Source organism: Coregonus lavaretus (genome assembly GCF_964263955.1).
Source record: "Coregonus lavaretus genome assembly, contig: HAP1_SCAFFOLD_3951, whole genome shotgun sequence".
Taxonomy (NCBI): domain Eukaryota; kingdom Metazoa; phylum Chordata; class Actinopteri; order Salmoniformes; family Salmonidae; genus Coregonus; species Coregonus lavaretus.
Window position 1 is genome coordinate 1 of NW_028165439.1, and position 22500 is coordinate 22500.

Consider the following 22500-nt stretch of genomic DNA (forward strand, 5'->3'; position numbering starts at 1 on the left):
ACACACACACCCACACACACACACACACACACACACCCACACACACACACACACACACACACACACACACACACACACACACACACACACCCACACACACACACACACACACACAGGGAAAAAGGTTGAAGTTGAAATTGCCAAGCACAAATGAGCTATGATGATGGCTAGGGTTAGGGCTATGATGATGGCTAGGGTTAGGGCTATGATGATGGCTAGGGTTAGGGCTATGATGATGGCTAGGGTTAGGGCTATGATGATGGCTAGGGTTAGGGCTATGATGATGGCTAGGGTTAGGGCTATGATGATGGCTAGGGTTAGGGCTATGATGATGGCTAGCTAACTAACTACGGTCATAGTTTTGACCTTGGTGTCAGCGGGGGCCTCAGGACAGGGCCTCTGGGACGTCCCACAACATTTACATTCACGTCATTTAGCAGACGCTCTTATCCAGAGCGACTTACAAATTGGTGCATTCACCTTATAGCCAGCTGAGCGGGAACTGTGCTTCCGCAGAGGTAAGGGAGCCAGCAGGCCAGAGGTGGATGAACGCAATGCCCTCGTTTGGGTGTAGGGACTGATCAGAGCCTGAAGGTACAACAGTTCAGCTACAGCGAGGGGAGAGACAGAGAGAGAGTCTCATTAAGATGACATCACAACTAAACAGGAAATCTTATGACTATGGCTATGCATCTTGTATCATGTTTTTACTATTGTAGCAGAGTTGTTCACCAGAGAGTTGTTCAGATCGTTTTGTCACCAGATCGTTTTGTCACCAGATCGTTTTGTCACCAGACCGTTTTGTCACCAGACCGCTTTGTCACCAGATCATTTTGTCACCAGATTGCTTTGTCACCAGATCATTTTGTCACCAGATCGTTTTGTCACCAGATCGTTTTGTCACCAGATCGTTTTATCACCAGATTGTTTTGTCACCAGATCGTTTTGTGCTGTTGTTGTCGTCGTCATAGAATTTAATGTAGTAGTTCTGGACATCTTCGATTATCTGTGAGAAAAGAAACAGACAAGATTTAAAAAACCTAAAAGAATGATAATCATTGTCTTCTGACAGGTGGTGTCACTCCTACACGACGCTCTTTCTCAACCGACCACTGCAGCCGGAGTAAGACAGTGGCTGTGTATCATGGGTAAATGACTGATCTACTAATAATAATAATGAGTAGTTGTAAATGATGCAAGGTGATTTGTAGATCAGTCAGTCAGCAGTCGCCTGCACTGTCACCTGCAATGTCGAACAAATCAATGAATGACATTTGGAACCACAATGGTGTCACCAGTTGTGGTAGGTAACGTGTGTGTGGTGGAGTGGAGCATCATGGGTAACGTGTGTGTGGTGGAGTGGAGCATCATGGGTACCTTGTCTTTATTGAGGAAGCCAAACACACCAGCAGCCACCTCCGCTCCAAAGATGATCAGCAGGCAGGCAAAGAACTGGATTTTAAAATAAAAAACATTTGATTTTATACAGCCTAAAAGCTAAATGTTTAGATGTTGTTGACGTGTCGACATTATGAGAGCCCCTGCCAGTTCTGAAATGGCTATAGCCTTGAAATAATAATAATCTAGCCAAAATAAATCATTTTCGTTCCTTCTTAGGCTACCTGACTTTCTCATGACTGATTTAGAGTTAGTATGTTGCAGCGCTCCTTCACTTTTTTCAAATTGAGAATAGTAAAATTATTTCTTAAAAATTAATTATGTTAAATTCAAAATACATATATTTTGGCCTTATTACCTCTAAAATTACATGAAAACGATAGAATGACAAACTAAATAAATATGTAGACTACAGCAGCCTAGAGGTCGGTACATGGTGGTTTCTTCCCTGTCTAGGCGTGTGTTCAGAGGCCTGTCGGTCTGAGACGTGACCACTTTGAGCGTAACTGATCCACCTCATGAAATCGTATCATCACAAAACGAGATTCACAGTGTGTCTGCCTTGATGTTTATAAACCTCCACGGACCACCTTGCACAGTGGAACCCAGAACGAGATGTGGTCTGCCTTGATGTTTATAAACCTCCACGGACCACCTTGCACAGTGGAACACAGAACGAGATGTGGTCTGCCTTGATGTTTATAAACCTCCACGGACCACCTTGCACAGTGGAACCCAGAACGAGATGTGGTCTGCCTTGATGTTTATAAACCTCCACGGACCACCTTGCACAGTGGAACACAGAACGAGATGTGGTCTGCCTTGATGTTTATAAACCTCCACGGACCACCTTGCACAGTGGAACCCAGAACGAGATGTGGTCTGCCTTGATGTTTATAAACCTCCACGGACCACCTTGCACAGTGGAACCCAGAACGAGATGTGACCACTTGGTTCCGGTGCTGTCCTTTCACCTCCACGGTTCGGAGGGTGCTTAACTCACTCAAAATAACCCTCATGAAGATGTTGTCTAGTAGTTCTACTTGTGGGGATCTATTTTCTTGTAACTGGATGTGATGCCTAGCTTAGAAGGAATGCATTAATGATTAAACATAATGGGTTTGTACTGTACTGATATAAATTGTTTCACATAACAAGTTGTGATTCATGTGAGGAACGTTAGGGGGTAGGATGAGATAAGACTTGTATTTCTCACAGACACGAACACTGCCTCTTTGTGATCTGTGAACCGTCCAAGGACGTAGGTACAAGGAGTACAGGGGAACAGTGTCTATGGGTGCTGACTCTACAGGTTGTGATGATAACAACTTATGCCTGGCAACAGTGTGCAACGGTAAAGCGCCAAGGGACTGGGACCAGCCTGTGCGCCAACGATTGGCTGAGTAAGTCTAAACCACGCTCAGTCTCTACTCTGATAGGTCCAGCAAGGAGCAGGAACTATCACTGTCAGGGTATTTAAAGAAGAGCCTGTAACAATGGATCAGTTCTCTGAGTGCCCTGCGTGGTATTTCAGTGGACCCGTATATACGAACATCATATTTACCATTGAAGTGTTTTGCATTAATTAAAATACTAGTCTATTTTAGAAGACGTGTATTGACCTCTTTTGTTCCTAATACCAGATTTGAATTGAAGCAATTTAACATACTCATCCCTTAATATTACAAGTTGAAGATGATCACTTCTCACCGTGGTGCTCCTTTAGTAAAGTTAGATCAAAGCTGAATCAATGTCTCGCAAGATCACTTAATGATTAATTAGTATTTTACATAACAGATCGGAATATAATAGCATACTGTAGCATAGTAGGTCTATAATATGTTAAACCAAAAACCCCGCAGTCATTTCTTATTTGAAGCTGAATATTTTCCTCATGAGGCCAGAACTCAACAGCGCACGCAGCGTCGATTGAAAAATATTCCTTCCAAGATGCTAATAGTTTGTTAACACCATCTGCTTTAATTTGCTTGCAAAACAGTAATTGTAAACTGATTGAGATCAAATGATTGGCATTGCTGTTTGAACTGTTCACTGGTAAAACGTGAAGAATTATTAGTGCTGAGCATTAGTGCTTTTTGAGGTTGGTTCAGTTTCCGTTAAATTATACAAATACAATCATGGTTTTCGATTTCGATTATTTGGGTTGAACGCTGTAACACAGAATAACACAATTAATAAAAGTCCCTTGATGGTAGTGGCTGCCCATTACTGCTCATCACTTATTAAACATCATTTATTTACTTTAATAAAATATTTATGTTGTGTTTATTACGTTGGTTTTATTTGATGACTTTATTATTTCATTCCAAGTCATCATCTCCTCTCTGTAGAGGTGCTGCCTTTCTGACTAAATCACTATTAGTTCAACTTTTATTAGTTCAAAGTAAATAAGGAATACTTTTATGACTGCTGAATACCAACTATCAATCACTTAGATCATGTATTTTCAGACAGAGATACCTCGCGAAGCAACAGCTGCTCTCTATATCCCCTCACGATCGCGCATTCTTCTGCCTCTTCCGTAGCAGGCGTAAAATAAACATCGATCGGACTAGTAGATGCCCAATGGATTATGGTCTTTGTAATTAATTACCAAGTTTTATGGATCATTTTCCTCCGGGTAACTATCGTGTACATTTCTCTCTCTCCCTTAGAGGATTCCTTTCCGTGGTTTCTGATCTGGCTTCAGCTTGGCCAAATTAATAATTGTTTATGTGTTTGTGTCCACTCACCGACCCCAGCAGACATTGGGACTCCCTGACGGCTCCACAGCAGCCGAAGAACCCCACCAACATCACCAGAAAATACACACAGAGAGAGAGAGAGAGAGAGAGAGAGAGAGAGAGAGAGAGAGAGAGAGAGATAGATAGATAGATAGATAGATAGATAGATAGATAGATAGATAGATAGATAGATAGATAGATAGATAGATAGATAGAGATAACTAGAACCAACCAGCCACCCAGTCTGCTCCAGCCAGACAGTCACCCACAACTGCAATCCTTATTGATTCAAATGGGAAGTTCTTAGTCCAGGAAAGATTATTCCCTAGACACCAGGTGTATAAGTTCTGGTGTCCTACAACTGACAGTGCAATGCAGCTCCTCAGTCAGACCAGGATTGACCCCCCTGACAACATCATCATCCACACTGGCACAAACGACCTTCATGCCAAAGGTGAAAATGTATCAGTGAGAAGAGTGGCAGAACGAGCACAGGCTATGTTCCCAACAACCAATATAGTTGTGTCCACCTACCAAGAAGACTTCCCAGGACAGTTGATCGAAAAAATAAATCAACAGATCCCTGTGGACTGTGCCTCACTACTCAACGTTAGAATGGCTCACCACCCCACTCTGACATGTGAACACTTATACGATAATGTACACCTTGATCAGGACAGTATCAGAACCTTTGCTAAGGACCTAAAGGATGCAACACTTGGCAGGGACCCACACACCCATCACCCCAGCAGCAGAGCCCCCCTGCCCCACCTTCTGAAACAACAGTACCCCCACCATCCCCAGGAGAGAAGAGCCAGACACGGCTTATTACAGCACAGCTCTACAAGACCAGGCCCACCACAGCACAGATTTACCAGACCAGACCCGCCTCAGGACAGCACGACCAGACGGGGCCGCCTCAGGACAGCACGACCAGACCCGTCCCATCACAACACAGCTCTACCAGACCAGGCCCATCACAACACAGCTCTACCAGACCAGGCCCATCACAACACAGCTCTACTAGACCCCATCACAACACAGCAACCGAGGCCACGCCCCCTACGATGATCCAGGGGTTGACCACCGTCTGGCCGCCAGTCACAGAAGTCCCGCCCCTCCTCCGCCGCATCACGGAAACGACGGATCATCAGAGGCATCACACGCTCACGCTCACACACACGGTTATCATTTCATCACGGCCAACTAGCTCACACACACGGTTATCATTTCATCACGGCCAACTAGCACACACACACGGTTATCATTTCATCACGGCCAACTAGCTCACACACACGGTTATCATTTCATCACGGCCAACTAGCTCACACACACGGTTATCATTTCATCACGGCCAACTAGCACACACACACGGTTATCATTTCATCACGGCCAACTAGCACACACACACGGTTATCATTTCATCACGGCCAACTAGCTCACACACACGGTTATCATTTCATCACGGCCAACTAGCTCACACACACGGTTATCATTTCATCACGGCCAACTAGCTCACACACACGGTTATCATTTCATCACGGCCAACTAGCACACACACACGGTTATCATTTCATCACGGCCAACTAGCACACACACACACGGTTATCATTTCATCACGGCCAACTAGCTCACACACACGGTTATCATTTCATCACGGCCAACTAGCTCACACACACGGTTATCATTTCATCACGGCCAACTAGCTCACACACACGGTTATCATTTAATCACGGCCAACTAGCACACACACACGGTTATCATTTCATCACGGCCAACTAGCACACACACACACGGTTATCATTTCATCACGGCCAACTAGCTCACACACACGGTTATCATTTCATCACGGCCAACTAGCTCACACACACGGTTATCATTTCATCACGGCCAACTAGCACACACACGGTTATCATTTCATCACGGCCAACTAGCACACACACACGGTTATCATTTCATCACGGCCAACTAGCTCACACACACGGTTATCATTTCATCACGGCCAACTAGCTCACACACACGGTTATCATTTCATCACGGCCAACTAGCTCACACACACGGTTATCATTTCATCACGGCCAACTAGCTCACACACACACGGTTATCATTTCATCACGGCCAACTAGCACACACACACACGGTTATCATTTCATCACGGCCAACTAGCTCACACACACGGTTATCATTTCATCACGGCCAACTAGCTCACACACACGGTTATCATTTCATCACGGCCAACTAGCACACACACACGGTAATCATTTCATCACGGCCAACTAGCACACACACACACGGTTATCATTTCATCACGGCCAACTAGCTCACACACACGGTTATCATTTCATCACGGCCAACTAGCTCACACACACGGTTATCATTTCATCACGGCCAACTAGCACACACACACGGTTATCATTTCATCACACGCTCACGCTCCTGCACACACACACGGTTATCATTTCATCACGGCCAACTAGCACACACACACGGTTATCATTTCATCACGGCCAACTAGCTCACACACACGGTTATCATTTCATCACGGCCAACTAGCACACACACACGGTTATCATTTCATCACGGCCAACTAGCTCACACACACGGTTATCATTTCATCACGGCCAACTAGCTCACACACACGGTTATCATTTCATCACGGCCAACTAGCTCACACACACGGTTATCATTTCATCACGGCCAACTAGCTTCCTGTTCTGCAGGTTAGACTGACTGGGCATAACTCCAGGAACACATGCACGTCTGACGCACACAAAAACACACACGTGCTACAGACAGGTTGCTTCACATGGAACAGTCCAAGTCTGACAAATTGGAGATGAGTGGGTTCATGAATTTTTGTTTTTTGTTCTGAAGCCCCACCAGTCACCCTGCTAGCTACTTCAACTACACACACAGAGAGCATGAGGTTACCTACCTTCTCAGATATCTTCTGGCTGACACTGAGTAGCATCAGCATGTTGTCACACTCTGTGATGCCCATAGCATAGAGATCACTGAGGACATTAGCGCACGCTATCCTTCCCTGGAGAGAGAGACGGGGGAAGAGAGAGAGAGAGAGGATTGAGATGTAACAGAGCAAAAAGCATACATCTTGCCCTGAGAAAGGTGAGGTGTTTAGGGTCAGAATAGAACTCCCCCATTGTATAGGGGTCCTCTACTAGAGGTTGAAGTTGAGGGGTTAAAGGTCAGGGGTTAGAACTCACCATCATGTAGGGGTCCTCCACCAGAGGGTAGAAGAAGTCTGTAGTTTGGACCAATGAGAGGCCTCCGTGTCTCAGAGGAATCACACAGGAGTCCATGCCCATACCTGCACAGCACCCACAGAGTTTAGCAATGTTCAAGCTACCCTGGTATGCAATGATTCATTGAATGATGAATGAGACAACACCCCCCCCCCCTCTCAGTAAGGAGCTTTCAGCATCATTCCTGGGCACCTTTATAACCGTGTGGACCTAACTAACGTTATTAATTTACTAACAGCAGCTAGCATTGGGTAACTACAACTGAGTGATAAACAGTCAACTGGAAAGGTTATTTAAGGCCTTGCAGTTGCCTGGAAATCTGTCGATGAATTGCATTGAATACTACATCGTGCAGAAATGAGCATATGCATCAGGAAAGTTTCCTCTCACCACCTCTACAAGCCAGAATGTTTAATACAACCACATTTTAACTTCCTTTACCGGTTGTCTGTAGTAATACGAGACAATATATCCACAGGAAAGCATAAATACATAAACTTTTCAAAGCGCTGGTAGTGCATTCAGATTTCTATCACATGGTTCTGCGCATACTTCAGGCGATAGAAAGCTGAATGAACTGACTTTACCGCCGCTTAGAAAAGTTGACGTAATTAGTCATTATACTTCCCTGTGTATAATTACAGAAGGCCCAACTGCATGGACAACCGGTAAGGTACGTTAAAAAACAAACATTTTATTCAACATTCTGGCTTGTAGAGGTCGTGAGAGGAAACTTTCCTGACTCAAACGTTCATTTCTGCCCGACATAGAATTGAATGCAAGCAATTCAACGTCGAGTTTCCAGGCAAGCCCTGCAACAGAGATGCTGAAATAGAAGGCGCTGACAAGCCTAGCTAACTTCAGCTAGCATACACGCTAATTGCAGATCCAGTACTGTTAGCTGACTGGCTAGCAAGAGAAGGGACATTTTTATATTTGATTTATTTGGCCATTTTAAACACAATTCAACCACGTGCATACATGCCATTAAAATCATCGAGTATGACACAAGCACGTTTAAAAAAGTATTTCCATAGTGATCCTCATAGCAAGCCATTGGCCCCCCTGTAGCTCAGTTGGTAGAGCATGGCGCTTGCAACGCCAGGGTTGTGGGGTCGTTTCCCACAGGGGGGCAGTATGAAAATGTATGCACTCACGAACTGTAAGTCGCTCTGGATAAGAGCGTCTGCTAAATGACTAAAATGTCAACAACAATTTTTTAAAATTATGTCTGCACGGCTATCTTAGCCAATGAACGTTAGTTAGCTAATAAAAAATCTAGCTACATTAGCTAGCTTGCCAATGTAGCAAGTACACGTACAAACGTAGCTAGAACGAAATGATATACGTTAAAAAGCTAGTTGGCTACTGTACCGAGTTAAATAACCCTACCTAGCCGGGAACCTGCGGGGGTGTTAAATAACCCTACCTAGCCGGGAACCTGCGGGGGTGTTAAATAACCCTACCTAGCCGGGAACCTGTGGGGGTGTTAAATAACCCTACCTAGCCGGGAACCTGTGGGGGTGTTAAATAACCCTACCTAGCCGGGAACCTGTGGGGGTGTTAAATAACCCTACCTTGCCGGGAACCTGTGGGGGTGTTAAATAACCCTACCTAGCCGGGAACCTGTGGGGGTGTTAAATAACCCTACCTAGCCGGGAACCTGTGGGGGTGTTAAATAACCCTACCTAGCCGGGAACCTGTGGGGGTGTTAAATAACCCTACCTAGCCGGGAACCTGCGGGGGTGTTAAATAACCCTACCTAGCCGGGAACCTGTGGGGGTGTTAAATAACCCTACCTAGCCGGGAACCTGTGGGGGTGTTAAATAACCCTACCTAGCCGGGAACCTGTGGGGGTGTTAAATAACCCTACCTAGCCGGGAACCTGTGGGGGTGTTAAATAACCCTACCTAGCCGGGAACCTGTGGGGGTGTTAAATAACCCTACCTAGCCGGGAACCTGCGGGGGTGTTGGGAGCGAGTTGTCCGAATACAGAGCCTTGGTCCCCAGCTTCCCCCGGCCGGTGGGGCTCCAGTCCCGCCAGGAGTTTGAGCAGAGCCTCCTGCGGGACCTTACACCCTCATCCCTTCAGATCTGAGAAGCACGTCAGGCGGAAACCGGCGTCTAGGTCGTGCTCTTCGGGGTGGAATGACTGGTCCTAACACACTAACCCTGCTGACTGACTGACTGGTCCAAACACACTAACCCTGCTGACTGACTGGTCCTCCTAACACACTAACCCTGCTGACTGACTGGTCCTCCTAACACACTAACCCTGCTGACTGACTGGTCCTCCTAACACACTAACCCTGCTGACTGACTGGTCCTCCTAACACACTAACCCTACTGACTGACTGGTCCTCCTAACACACTAACCCTACTGACTGACTGGTCCTCCTAACACACTAACCCTACTGACTGACTGATCCTAACACACTAACCCTGCTGACTGACTGGTCCTCCTAACACACTAACCCTGCTGACTGACTGGTCCTAACACACTAACCCTGCTGACTGACTGGTCCTCCTAACACACTAACCCTGCTGACTGACTGGTCCTCCTAACACACTAACCCTACTGACTGACTGGTCCTCCTAACACACTAACCCTGCTGACTGACTGGTCCTAACACACTAACCCTACTGACTGACTGGTCCTAACACACTAACCCTACTGACTGACTGGTCCTCCTAACACACTAACCCTACTGACTGACTGATCCTAACACACTAACCCTGCTGACTGACTGGTCCTCCTAACACACTAACCCTACTGACTGACTGATCCTAACACACTAACCCTGCTGACTGACTGGTCCTCCTAACACACTAACCCTACTGACTGACTGGTCCTCCTAACACACTAACCCTACTGACTGACTGGTCCTCCTAACACACTAACCCAACTGACTGACTGATCCTAACACACTAACCCTGCTGACTGACTGGTCCTCCTAACACACTAACCCTGCTGACTGACTGGTCCTCCTAACACACTAACCCTACTGACTGACTGATCCTAACACACTAACCCTACTGACTGACTGGTCCTCCTAACACACTAACCCTGCTGACTGACTGGTCCTCCTAACACACTAACCCTACTGACTGACTGGTCCTCCTAACACACTAACCCTGCTGACTGACTGGTCCTCCTAACACACTAACCCTGCTGACTGACTGGTCCTAACACACTAACCCTGCTGACTGACTGGTCCTAACACACTAACCCTACTGACTGACTGGTCCTAACACATTAACCCTACTGACTGACTGACTGGTCCTCCTAACACACTAACCCTACTGACTGACTGGTCCTCCTAACACACTAACCCTGCTGACTGACTGGTCCTCCTAACACACTAACCCTGCTGACTGACTGGTCCTCCTAACACACTAACCCTACTGACTGACTGACTGGTCCTCCTAACACACTAACCCTACTGACTGACTGGTCCTCCTAACACACTAACCCTGCTGACTGACTGGTCCTAACACACTAACCCTGCTGACTGACTGGTCCTAACACACTAACCCTGCTGACTGACTGGTCCTCCTAAAACACACTAATCCTGCTGACTGACTGGTCCTCCTAATACACTAACCCTGCTGACTGACTGGTCCTCCTAACACACTAACCCTACTGACTGACTGGTCCTCCTAACACACTAACCCTGCTGACTGACTGGTCCTCCTAACACACTAACCCTACTGACTGACTGGTCCTCCTAACACACTAACCCTGCTGACTGACTGGTCCTCCTAAAACACTAACCCTGCTGACTGACTGGTCCTCCTAACACACTAACCCTGCTGACTGACTGGTCCTCCTAACACACTAACCCTGCTGACTGACTGGTCCTCCTAACACACTAACCCTGCTGACTGACTGGTCCTCCTAACACACTAACCCTACTGACTGACTGGTCCTCCTAACACACTAACCCTGCTGACTGACTGGTCCTCCTAATACAGTAACCCTGCTGACTGACTGGTCCTCCTAACACACTAACCCTGCTGACTGACTGGTCCTCCTAACACACTAACCCTACTGACTGACTGACTGGTCCTCCTAACACACTAACCCTGCTGACTGACTGGTCCTCCTAACACACTAACCCTGCTGACTGACTGGTCCTCCTAACACACTAACCCTGCTGACTGACTGGTCCTAACACACTAACCCTGCTGACTGACTGGTCCTCCTAACACACTAACCCTGCTGACTGACTGGTCCTCCTAACACACTAACCCTGCTGACTGACTGGTCCTAACACACTAACCCTACTGACTGACTGACTGGTCCTCCTAACACACTAACCCTGCTGACTGACTGGTCCTCCTAACACACTAACCCTGCTGACTGACTGGTCCTCCTAACACACTAACCCTGCTGACTGACTGGTCCTATCACACTAACCCTGCTGACTGACTGGTCCTAACACACTAACCCTACTGACTGACTGACTGGTCCTCCTAACACACTAACCCTGCTGACTGACTGGTCCTCCTAACACACTAACCCTGCTGACTGACTGGTCCTCCTAACACACTAACCCTGCTGACTGACTGGTCCTCCTAACACACTAACCCTGCTGACTGACTGGTCCTCCTAACACACTAACCCTGCTGACTGACTGGTCCTAACACACTAACCCTGCTGACTGACTGGTCCTCCTAACACACTAACCCTACTGACTGACTGACTGGTCCTCCTAACACACTAACCCTACTGACTGACTGGTCCTCCTAACACACTAACCCTGCTGACTGACTGGTCCTAACACACTAACCCTACTGACTGACTGGTCCTCCTAACACACTAACCCTACTGACTGACTGGTCCTAACACACTAACCCTACTGACTGACTGGTCCTAAAACACTAACCCTACTGACTGACTGGTCCTCCTAATACACTAACCCTGCTGACTGACTGGTCCTCCTAACACACTAACCCTGCTGACTGACTGGTCCTAACACACTAACCCTGCTGACTGACTGGTCCTCCTAACACACTAACCCTACTGACTGACTGGTCCTAAAACACTAACCCTACTGACTGACTGGTCCTCCTAATACACTAACCCTGCTGACTGACTGGTCCTCCTAACACACTAACCCTACTGACTGACTGGTCCTAACACACTAACCCTACTGACTGACTGGTCCTAACACACTAACCCTACTGACTGACTGGTCCTCCTAACACACTAACCCTGCTGACTGACTGGTCCAAACACACTAACCCTGCTGACTGACTGGTTCTAACACACTAACCCTGCTGACTGACTGGTCCTCCTAACACACTAACCCTGCTGACTGACTGGTCCTCCTAACACACTAACCCTACTGACTGACTGGTCCTCCTAACACACTAACCCTACTGACTGACTGGTCCTAACACACTAACCCTGCTGACTGACTGGTCCTCCTAACACACTAACCCTGCTGACTGACTGGTCCTAACACACTAACCCTGCTGACTGACTGGTCCTAACACACTAACCCTGCTGACTGACTGACTGGTCCTCCTAACACACTAACCCTGCTGACTGACTGGTCCTAACACACTAACCCTACTGACTGACTGGTCCTAACACACTAACCCTGCTGACTGACTGGTCCTCCTAACACACTAACCCTGCTGACTGACTTGTCCTAACACACTAACCCTACTGACTGACTGGTCCTAAAACACTAACCCTACTGACCGTCTGACTGATTGGTCGTAACACAGTAATCCTGCTTACTGACTGGTCCTCCTAACCCGCTAACCCTGCTGACTGACTGGTCCTCCTAACCCGCTAACCCTGCTGACTGACTGGTCCTCCTAACCCGCTAACCCTGCTGACTGACTGGTCCTCCTAACCCGCTAACCCTGCTGACTGACTGGTCCTCCTAACCCGCTAACCCTGCTGACTGACTGGTCCTCCTAACCCGCTAACCCTGCTGACTGACTGGTCCTCCTAACCCGCTAACCCTGCTGACTGACTGGTCCTCCTAACCCGCTAACCCTGCTGACTGACTGGTCCTCCTAACCCGCTAACCCTGCTGACTGACTGGTCCTCCTAACCCGCTAACCCTGCTGACTGACTGGTCCTCCTAACCCGCTAACCCTGCTGACTGACTGGTCCTCCTAACCCGCTAACCCTGCTGACTGAATGCTCTAACCGTCAGCTGCTCTAACCGTAGTCTCTCTACAGTATGGTCGATCACAGAAGGCTTCTTCTACCCAGATTACTAATAGTAATGCCTGACTATCATGAGAACTGATTGATATGGTGGATGTGTTTAAATATACCAGATGTCCCCACAAGAATAGTAAACAAACACACATTTGACCAACTGGGGACATTTTGTTAGTCCCCACAAGGTCAAATGCTATTTCTAGGCAGTTTAAGGACAACGTTACATTTAGTGTTAGGGTTAGGAGCTAGGGTTAGTTTTAGGGTTAGGAGTTAGGGTTAGTTTTAGGGTTAGGAGCTAGGGTTAGTTTTAGGGTTAGGAGCTAGGGTTAGTTTTAGGGTTAGGAGCTAGGGTTAGTTTTAGGGTTAGGAGCTAGGGTTAGTTTTAGGGTTAGGAGCTAGGGTTAGTTTTAGGGTTAGGAGCTAGGGTTTCGGGTTGAGGTTAGGTTAAGGTTTAGGGTTAGGGAAAATAGGATTTTGAATGGGACTGAATTGTGTCCCCCCACAAGGTTAGTTATACAAGACTGTGTGTTTGTGTTTGACTTCTGATGATGTAGAGTTGCATTCTGGTAAAACAGTTTCGAAAGGAACGCATAGGAAGTAGCGAGACAGGAAGAACTGGGTAAAACTTTTAAAAGTTTATTAGTTGAACAGAACATCTATCTTTCTGAGCGGCTCGGAAAACCATCAGAACCCAAATTACATCAGACATTAAAATAAAATAAAATACATTAACACACAATCACATACAGCGGGACTGTAACAGGTCTTTAGGGAATAAGATACATTACAAAAATACTTTGTTCTCCTTCACAGGGAGGAGTTTAGTGACCTGGCTTGGGCTAGCGGTCATAATGGCCATGTTTCAGTGTCACGCCCTGGCCTACAGAACTCTAGCTAGTTTGGTCAGGGTGTGAATATTCTAGATTTGTATTTCTATGTTGGCCGGTGTGGTTCCCAATCAGAGGCAGCTGTCGCTCGTTGTCTCTGATTGGGAATCATACTTAGGCAGCCTTTTGGCACTGTCTAGTTGTGGGTTCTCGTTCCGTGTAAGGTTTGTTGTGTTGTACCTTTCGGACTTCACGTTCCGTTACCTTTGTTGTTTTGTCGTGTGTTTATCGTAAATAAACATGTACGCATATCACGCTGCGCCTTGGTCCGACCCGTCTTTAAACGAAGGTGACATTCAGACTGACCACATGACCAAATCTCACAACGCCTGGATAGGTGTTTAACATATCAGCTAAACCACATCATGTTATATAGCAATATGATGCCCGACTTCTCAGTCTATGACATAGCAGGTAACGATTGGTTGATGTAATGCAACATCTGGAATGCGGCAGCCAGACAACAGCCAGATCACTAGTGCTCCTTGCAGGACCGTAGAACAACACATCCACCTCTAAAGAAGTCTTCTAAATCCTTACAGTATTATGTACAGGAATCTAGTTGATGGGCAGGTTTGGTATTGTTAAAAAACGTTGCTTCTGGCCACAGATTGGTTGTTTGATATGTTTGTTTTGCGGTAGAAAAGAAGAAAGGCACCTGAAGAGAGTGTGCTGGCTCTGGAACAGCGTTGTCATGACGACTATGGGTCTGTTAGCGGACGCTCTCATCCAGAGCCACTTACAGATTCTGAGCAGGGCTCTACGGCTAGTGTAACAAGTGCACTTCATAGGGAATAGGGTGCCATTTTATAGGGAATAGGGTGCCACTTCATAGGGAATAGGGTGCCACTTCATAGGGAATAGGGTGCCATTTTATAGGGAATAGGGTGCCATTTTATAGGGAATAGGGTGCCATTTTATAGGGAATAGGGTGCCATTTTATAGGGAATAGGGTGCCATTTTATAGGGAATAGGGTGCCATTTTATAGGGAATAGGGTGCCATTTTATAGGGAATAGGGTGCCATTTCATAGGGAATAGGGTGCCATTTTATAGGGAATAGGGTGCCATTTTATAGGGAATAGGGTGCCATTTTATAGGGAATAGGGTGCCACTTCATAGGGAATAGGGTGCCATTTTATAGGGAATAGGGTGCCACTTCATAGGGAATAGGGTGCCATTTTATAGGGAATAGGGTGCCATTTTATAGGGAATAGGGTGCCACTTCATAGGGAATAGGGTGCCATTTTATAGGGAATAGGGTGCCATTTTATAGGGAATAGGGTGCCATTTTATAGGGAATAGGGTGCCATTTTATAGGGAATAGGGTGCCATTTTATAGGGAATAGGGTGCCATTTTATAGGGAATAGGGTGCCACTTCATAGGGAATAGGGTGCCATTTTATAGGGAATAGGGTGCCACTTCATAGGGAATAGGGTGCCATTTTGGATGCGACCATACTCCTTACAAAACCAGCTCACTCCCTGTGCACTACCCTCTGTTCAAAAGTAGTGCACAATGTAGGGGATAGGGTATGATTTGAGACGTGCCAGTGTCTACTACTACTACAGTACACCTACTGCAAACCTGCATCTGTAGTTAGCCTGCATCTGTAGTTAGCCTACATCTATAGTTAGCCTGCATCTGTAGTTAGCCTGCATCTATAGTTAGCCTGCATCTGTAGTTAGCCTGCATCTATAGTTAGCCTGCATCTGTAGTTAGCCTGCATTTGTAGTTAGCCTGCATCTGTAGTTAGCCTGCATCTGTAGTTAGCCTGCATCTGTAGTTAGCCTGCATCTATAGTTAGCCTGCATCTGTAGTTAGCCTACATCTGTAGTTAGCCTGCATCTGTAGTTAGCCTGCATCTGTAGTTAGCCTGCATCTGTAGTTAGCCTGCATCTGTAGTTAGCCTGCATCTGTAGTTAGCCTGCATCTGTGGTTAGCCTGCATCTGTAGTTAGCCTGCATCTGTAGTTAGCCTGCATCTGTAGTTAGCCTGCATCTGTAGTTAGCCTGCATCTGTAGTTAGCCTGCATCTGTGGTTAGCCTGCATCTGTAGTTAGCCTGCATCTGTGGTTAGCCTGCATCTGCGGTTAGCCTGCATCTGCGATTAGCCTGCATCTGCAGTTAACCTGCATCTGCAGTTACCCTGCATCTGTAGTTAGCCTGCATCTATAGTTAGCCTGCATCTGTAGTTAGCCTGCATCTATAGTTAGACTCCAACTATCATATCACATAATATCTACAACATGGACCCAGTGGGGGATCTGACTTGGGGAATGGACCCAGAACCAATGGAACATGTTGATCTACCGTTTGTGTTTTAGGGACCACCCGCTGGTGGACATTTGACTGCCTACATTGTCACACGATTCTACATGTGAAATCGGTTTGCAAGTTAAGGCCGGCACTCTGTTCAGAGGTGCCAAGTACTCTCAACCCGGAAACCACTATTGGTGTGTCTAAGCCTTAAGGCACAGGGGGTGTCAGTATGGCTGGGAGGGGTGTCAGTAGGGCTGGGAGGGGTGTCAATAGGGCTGGGAGGGGTGTCAGTAGGGCTGGGAGGGGTGTCAATAGGGCTGGGAGGGGTGTCAATAGGGCTGGGAGGGGTGTCAGTGGGGCTGGGAGGGGTGTCAGTAGGGCTGGGAGGGGTGTCAGTAGGGCTGGGAGGGGTGTCAATAGGGCTGGGAGGGGTGTCAGTGGGGCTGGGAGGGGTGTCAGTAGGGCTGGGAGGGGTGTCAGTGGGGCTGGGAGGGGTGTCAGTAGGGCTGGGAGGGGTGTCAGTAGGGCTGGGAGGGGTGTCAGTAGGGCTGGGAGGGGTGTCAATAGGGCTGGGAGGGGTGTCAGTAGGGCTGGGAGGGGTGTCAATAGGGCTGGGAGGGGTGTCGGTGGGGCTGGGAGGGGTGTCAATATGGCTGGGAGGGGTGTCAGTAGGGCTGGGAGGGGTGTCAATAGGGCTGGGAGGGGTGTCAATAGGGCTGGGAGGGGTGTCAGTGGGGCTGGGAGGGGTGTCAGTAGGGCTGGGAGGGGTGTCAGTAGGGCTGGGAGGGGTGTCAATAGGGCTGGGAGGGGTGTCAGTGGGGCTGGGAGGGGTGTCAGTAGGGCTGGGAGGGGTGTCAGTGGGGCTGGGAGGGGTGTCAATAGGGCTGGGAGGGGTGTCAGTAGGGCTGGGAGGGGTGTCAGTAGGGCTGGGAGGGGTGTCAATAGGGCTGGGAGGGGTGTCAATAGGGCTGGGAGGGGTGTCAATAGGGCTGGGAGGGGTGTCGGTGGGGCTGGGAGGGGTGTCAATAGGGCTGGGAGGGGTGTCAGTAGGGCTGGGAGGGGTGTCAATAGGGCTGGGAGGGGTGTCAGTAGGGCTGGGAGGGGTGTCAATAGGGCTGGGAGGGGTGTCAATAGGGCTGGGAGGGGTGTCAGTAGGGCTGGGAGGGGTGTCAATAGGGCTGGGAGGGGTGTCAGTAGGGCTGGGAGGGGTGTCAATAGGGCTGGGAGGGGTGTCGGTGGGGCTGGGAGGGGTGTCAATAGGGCTGGGAGGGGTGTCAGTAGGGCTGGGAGGGGTGTCAATAGGGCTGGGAGGGGTGTCAATAGGGCTGGGAGGGGTGTCAGTGGGGCTGGGAGGGGTGTCAGTAGGGCTGGGAGGGGTGTCAATAGGGCTGGGAGGGGTGTCAGTGGGGCTGGGAGGGGTGTCAGTAGGGCTGGGAGGGGTGTCAGTGGGGCTGGGAGGGGTGTCAGTAGGGCTGGGAGGGGTGTCAGTAGGGCTGGGAGGGGTGTCAGTAGGGCTGGGAGGGGTGTCAATAGGGCTGGGAGGGGTGTCAGTAGGGCTGGGAGGGGTGTCAATAGGGCTGGGAGGGGTGTCGGTGGGGCTGGGAGGGGTGTCAATAGGGCTGGGAGGGGTGTCATTAGGGCTGGGAGGGGTGTCAGTAGGGCTGGGAGGGGTGTCAATAGGGCTGGGAGGGGTGTCAATAGGGCTGGGAGGGGTGTCAATAGGGCTGGGAGGGGTGTCGGTGGGGCTGGGAGGGGTGTCAATAGGGCTGGGAGGGGTGTCAATAGGGCTGGGAGGGGTGTCAGTAGGGCTGGGAGGGGTGTCAATAGGGCTGGGAGGGGTGTCAATAAGGCTGGGAGGGGTGTCAATAGGGCTGGGAGGGGTGTCAGTGGGCTGGGAGGGGTGTCAATAGGGCTGGGAGGGGTGTCAGTAGGGCTGGGAGGGGTGTCAGTGGGGCTGGGAGGGGTGTCAATAGGGCTGGGAGGGGTGTCAATAGGGCTGGGAGGGGTGTCAGTGGGGCTGGGAGGGGTGTCAGTGGGGCTGGGAGGGGTGTCAGTGGGCTGGCAGGGGTGTCAGTGGGGCTGGGAGGGGTGTCAGTGGGCTGGCAGGGGTGTCAATAGGGCTGGGAGGGGTGTCAACAGGGCTGGGAGGGGTGTCAGTAGGGCTGGGAGGGGTGTCAGTGGGGCTGGGAGGGGTGTCAGTAGGGCTGGGAGGGGTGTCAATAGGGCTGGGAGGGGTGTCAATAGGGCTGGGAGGGGTGTCAGTAGGGCTGGGAGGGGTGTCAATAGGGCTGGGAGGGGTGTCAGTAGGGCTGGGAGGGGTGTCAGTGGGGCTGGGAGGGGTGTCAGTAGGGCTGGGAGGGGTGTCAAAGGGGCTGGGAGGGGTGTCAATAGGGCTGGGAGGGGTGTCAGTAGGGCTGGGAGGGGTGTCGGTGAGGCTGGGAGGGGTGTCAGTAGGGCTGGGAGGGGTGTCAGTAGGGCTGGGAGGGGTGTCAGTGGGGCTGGGAGGGGTGTCAGTAGGGCTGGGAGGGGTGTCAGTGGGGCTGGGAGGGGTGTCAGTAGGGCTGGGAGGGGTGTCAGTAGGGCTGGGAGGGGTGTCAATAGGGCTGGGAGGGGTGTCAATAGGGCTGGGAGGGGTGTCGGTGGGCTGGGAGGAGTGTCAATAGGGCTGGGAGGGGTGTCGGTGAGGCTGGGAGGGGTGTCAGTAGGGCTGGGAGGGGTGTCAATAGGGCTGGGAGGGGTGTCAGTAGGGCTGGGAGGGGTGTCAAAGGGGCTGGGAGGGGTGTCAATAGGGCTGGGAGGGGTGTCAGTAGGGCTGGGAGGGGTGTCGGTGAGGCTGGGAGGGGTGTCAGTAGGGCTGGGAGGGGTGTCAGTAGGGCTGGGAGGGGTGTCAGTGGGGCTGGGAGGGGTGTCAGTAGGGCTGGGAGGGGTGTCAGTGGGGCTGGGAGGGGTGTCAGTAGGGCTGGGAGGGGTGTCAGTAGGGCTGGGAGGGGTGTCAATAGGGCTGGGAGGGGTGTCAATAGGGCTGGGAGGGGTGTCGGTGGGCTGGGAGGAGTGTCAATAGGGCTGGGAGGGGTGTCGGTGAGGCTGGGAGGGGTGTCAGTAGGGCTGGGAGGGGTGTCGGTGAGGCTGGGAGGGGTGTCAGTAGGGCTGGGAGGGGTGTCAGTAGGGCTGGGAGGGGTGTCAATAGGGCTGGGAGGGGTGTCAGTAGGGCTGGGAGGGGTGTCAGTAGGGCTGGGAGGGGTGTCAGTAGGGCTGGGAGGGGTGTCGGTGAGGCTGGGAGGGGTGTCAGTAGGGCTGGGAGGGGTGTCAGTAGGGCTGGGAGGGGTGTCAATAGGGCTGGGAGGGGTGTCAATAGGGCTGGGAGGGGTGTCAGTAGGGCTGGGAGGGGTGTCAATAGGGCTGGGAGGGGTGTCAGTAGGGCTGGGAGGGGTGTCAGTAGGGCTGGGAGGGGTGTCAATAGGGCTGGGAGGGGTGTCAATAGGGCTGGGAGGGGTGTCAGTAGGGCTGGGAGGGGTGTCAAAATTAGCACCACAGTAACGTAACATGTCATGTAAAAGGCATGGCAACATGTCAACAGGGTCAGGGGGGGTTAGGAGCAGAACGTCACAGCCAGAGGAGCGATCAGGACTGTTACATAACAAACACCTCTACCTAAGAGACCTCTACCAGCAACACCAATCACCTCTCCGCTTAGGCCACCTCTCCCTGTCCACCAATCACCTCTCCGTTTAGGCCCCCTCTCCCTGTCCACCAATCACCTCTCCGTTTAGGCCCCCTCTCCCTGTCCACCAATCACCTCTCCGTTTAGGCCCCCTCTCCCTGTCCACCAATCACCTCTCCGTTTAGGCCCCCTCTCCCTGTCCACCAATCACCTCTCCGTTTAGGCCCCCTCTCCCTGTCCACCAATCACCTCTCCGTTTAGGCCCCTCTCCCTGTCCACCAATCACCTCTCCGTTTAGGCCCCCTCTCCCTGTCCACCAATCACCTCTCCGTTTAGGCCCCCTCTCCCTGTCCACCAATCACCTCTCCGTTTAGGCCCCCTCCCCCTCTCCCTGTCCACCAATCACCTCTCCGTTTAGGCCCCCTCTCCCTGTCCACCAATCACCTCTCCGTTTAGGCCCCCTCTCCCTGTCCACCAATCACCTCTCCGTTTAGGCCCCCTCTCCCTGTCCACCAATCACCTCTCCGTTTAGGCCCCCTCTCCCTGTCCACCAATCACCTCTCCGTTTAGGCCCCTCTCCCTGTCCACCAATCACCTCTCCGTTTAGGCCCCCTCTCCCTGTCCACCAATCACCTCTCCGTTTAGGCCCCCTCTCCCTGTCCACCAATCACCTCTCCGTTTAGGCCCCCTCTCCCTGTCCACCAATCACCTCTCCGTTTAGGCCCCCTCTCCCTGTCCACCAATCACCTCTCCGTTTAGGCCCCCTCTCCCTGTCCACCAATCACCTCTCCGTTTAGGCCCCCTCTCCCTGTCCACCAATCACCTCTCCGTTTAGGCCCCCTCTCCCTGTCCACCAATCACCTCTCCGTTTAGGCCCCCTCTCCCTGTCCACCAATCACCTCTCCGTTTAGGCGCCTGGTATCCAGTTTGGTGCCCCCTTAATCTCACTTAACATAATATTGTTACCCTAGTCTCCATGATCTAAGGCCTCCATGCCATGAGGGTGACACTGAAGGGCTTCATCTCAACAGTCTACAGTGGCTTCGTCTCCTCGTCTCCTGAGGAGTCTGTAGAAGGGCTGTAGACTTCTGAAATGCACACAATTCCTCGTGCTTTAGAGAACTATGGGAAAATGGCAGTCTGGTCCCTGTGTCCCCCTGGTTGGTTGGGTGAAAGTTGTAGGGAGGTGGAGGAGTTTATTCTGACTGAAGGCTGTTACTGGTGGGGGCCATGGAGAGGAGGCAGGAGATGGGGAACAGGAGGAAGTGGGGAGGAGGGAGATTGGTGAGGAGGCAGGAGATGGGGAACAGGAGGAAGTGGGGAGGAGGGAGATTGGTGAGGAGTTGTGCCTGTTTAGATGACCTCTCTGCTGTTGCGGATGGCACAACACAACACCATACTGAAGAGCATCCCTATAACCTAGAGAGAGAGGACAGGAGAGAGAGGACAGAAGAGAGAGGAGAGAGGACAGAAGAGAGAGGAGAGACGAGAGAGGAGAGAGGACAGAAGAGAGAGGACAGAAGAGAGAGGACAGAAGAGAGGACAGAAGAGAGAGGACAGAAAAGAGAGGAGAGAAGAGAGAGGAGAGAGGACAGAAGAGAGGACAGAAGAGAGAGGACAGAAGAGAGAGGATAGAAGAGAGGACATAAGAGAGAGGACAGAAGAGAGAGGACAGAAGAGAGGACAGAAGAGAGAGGACAGAAGAGAGAGGACAGAAAAGAGAGAGGAGAGAAGAGAGAGGACAGAAGAGAGAGGACAGGAGAGAGAGGACAGAAGAGAGAGGACAGAAGAGAGGACAGAAGAGAGAGGACAGAAGAGAGAGGACAGAAGAGAGAGGACAGAAAAGAGAGAGGAGAGAAGAGAGAGGACAGAAGAGAGAGGACAGAAGAGAGAAGAGAGAGGACAGAAGAGAGAGGACAGAAGAGAGAGGACAGAAGCGAGAGGAGAGAAGAGAGAGGAGAGAGGAGAGAGGACAGAAGAGAGAGGACAGAAGAGAGAAGACAGAAGAGAGAGGACAGAAGAGAGAGGACAGAGGGCAGAAGAGAGAGGGCAGAAGAGAGAGGGCAGAAGAGAGAGGACAGAAGAGAGAGGACAGA

The 22500-nt window shown here is 50.3% G+C and overlaps 2 pseudogenes across 2 annotated transcripts in view; both read right to left on the bottom strand.

The window, feature by feature from the left end:
* Window positions 1–936: 936 nt before the first annotated feature.
* On the bottom strand, window positions 937–21382 carry LOC311115863 (selenide, water dikinase 3-like; annotated as a pseudogene). The gene is made up of 7 exons: window positions 21371–21382; window positions 9353–9557; window positions 7367–7470; window positions 7078–7185; window positions 5191–5314; window positions 1378–1452; window positions 937–1006 (listed from the first exon to the last, which is right to left on the bottom strand). The product of its transcript is annotated as a selenide, water dikinase 3-like (transcript).
* Window positions 21383–21757: 375 nt separating this feature from the next.
* Window positions 21758–22500, bottom strand: part of LOC311115864 (tetraspanin-2-like) — an 8410-nt pseudogene continuing 7667 nt past the window's right edge. The window contains exon 7 of the transcript in view: window positions 21758–21823. The product of the transcript in view is annotated as a tetraspanin-2-like (transcript). The remainder of the gene's footprint in view (window positions 21824–22500) is intronic.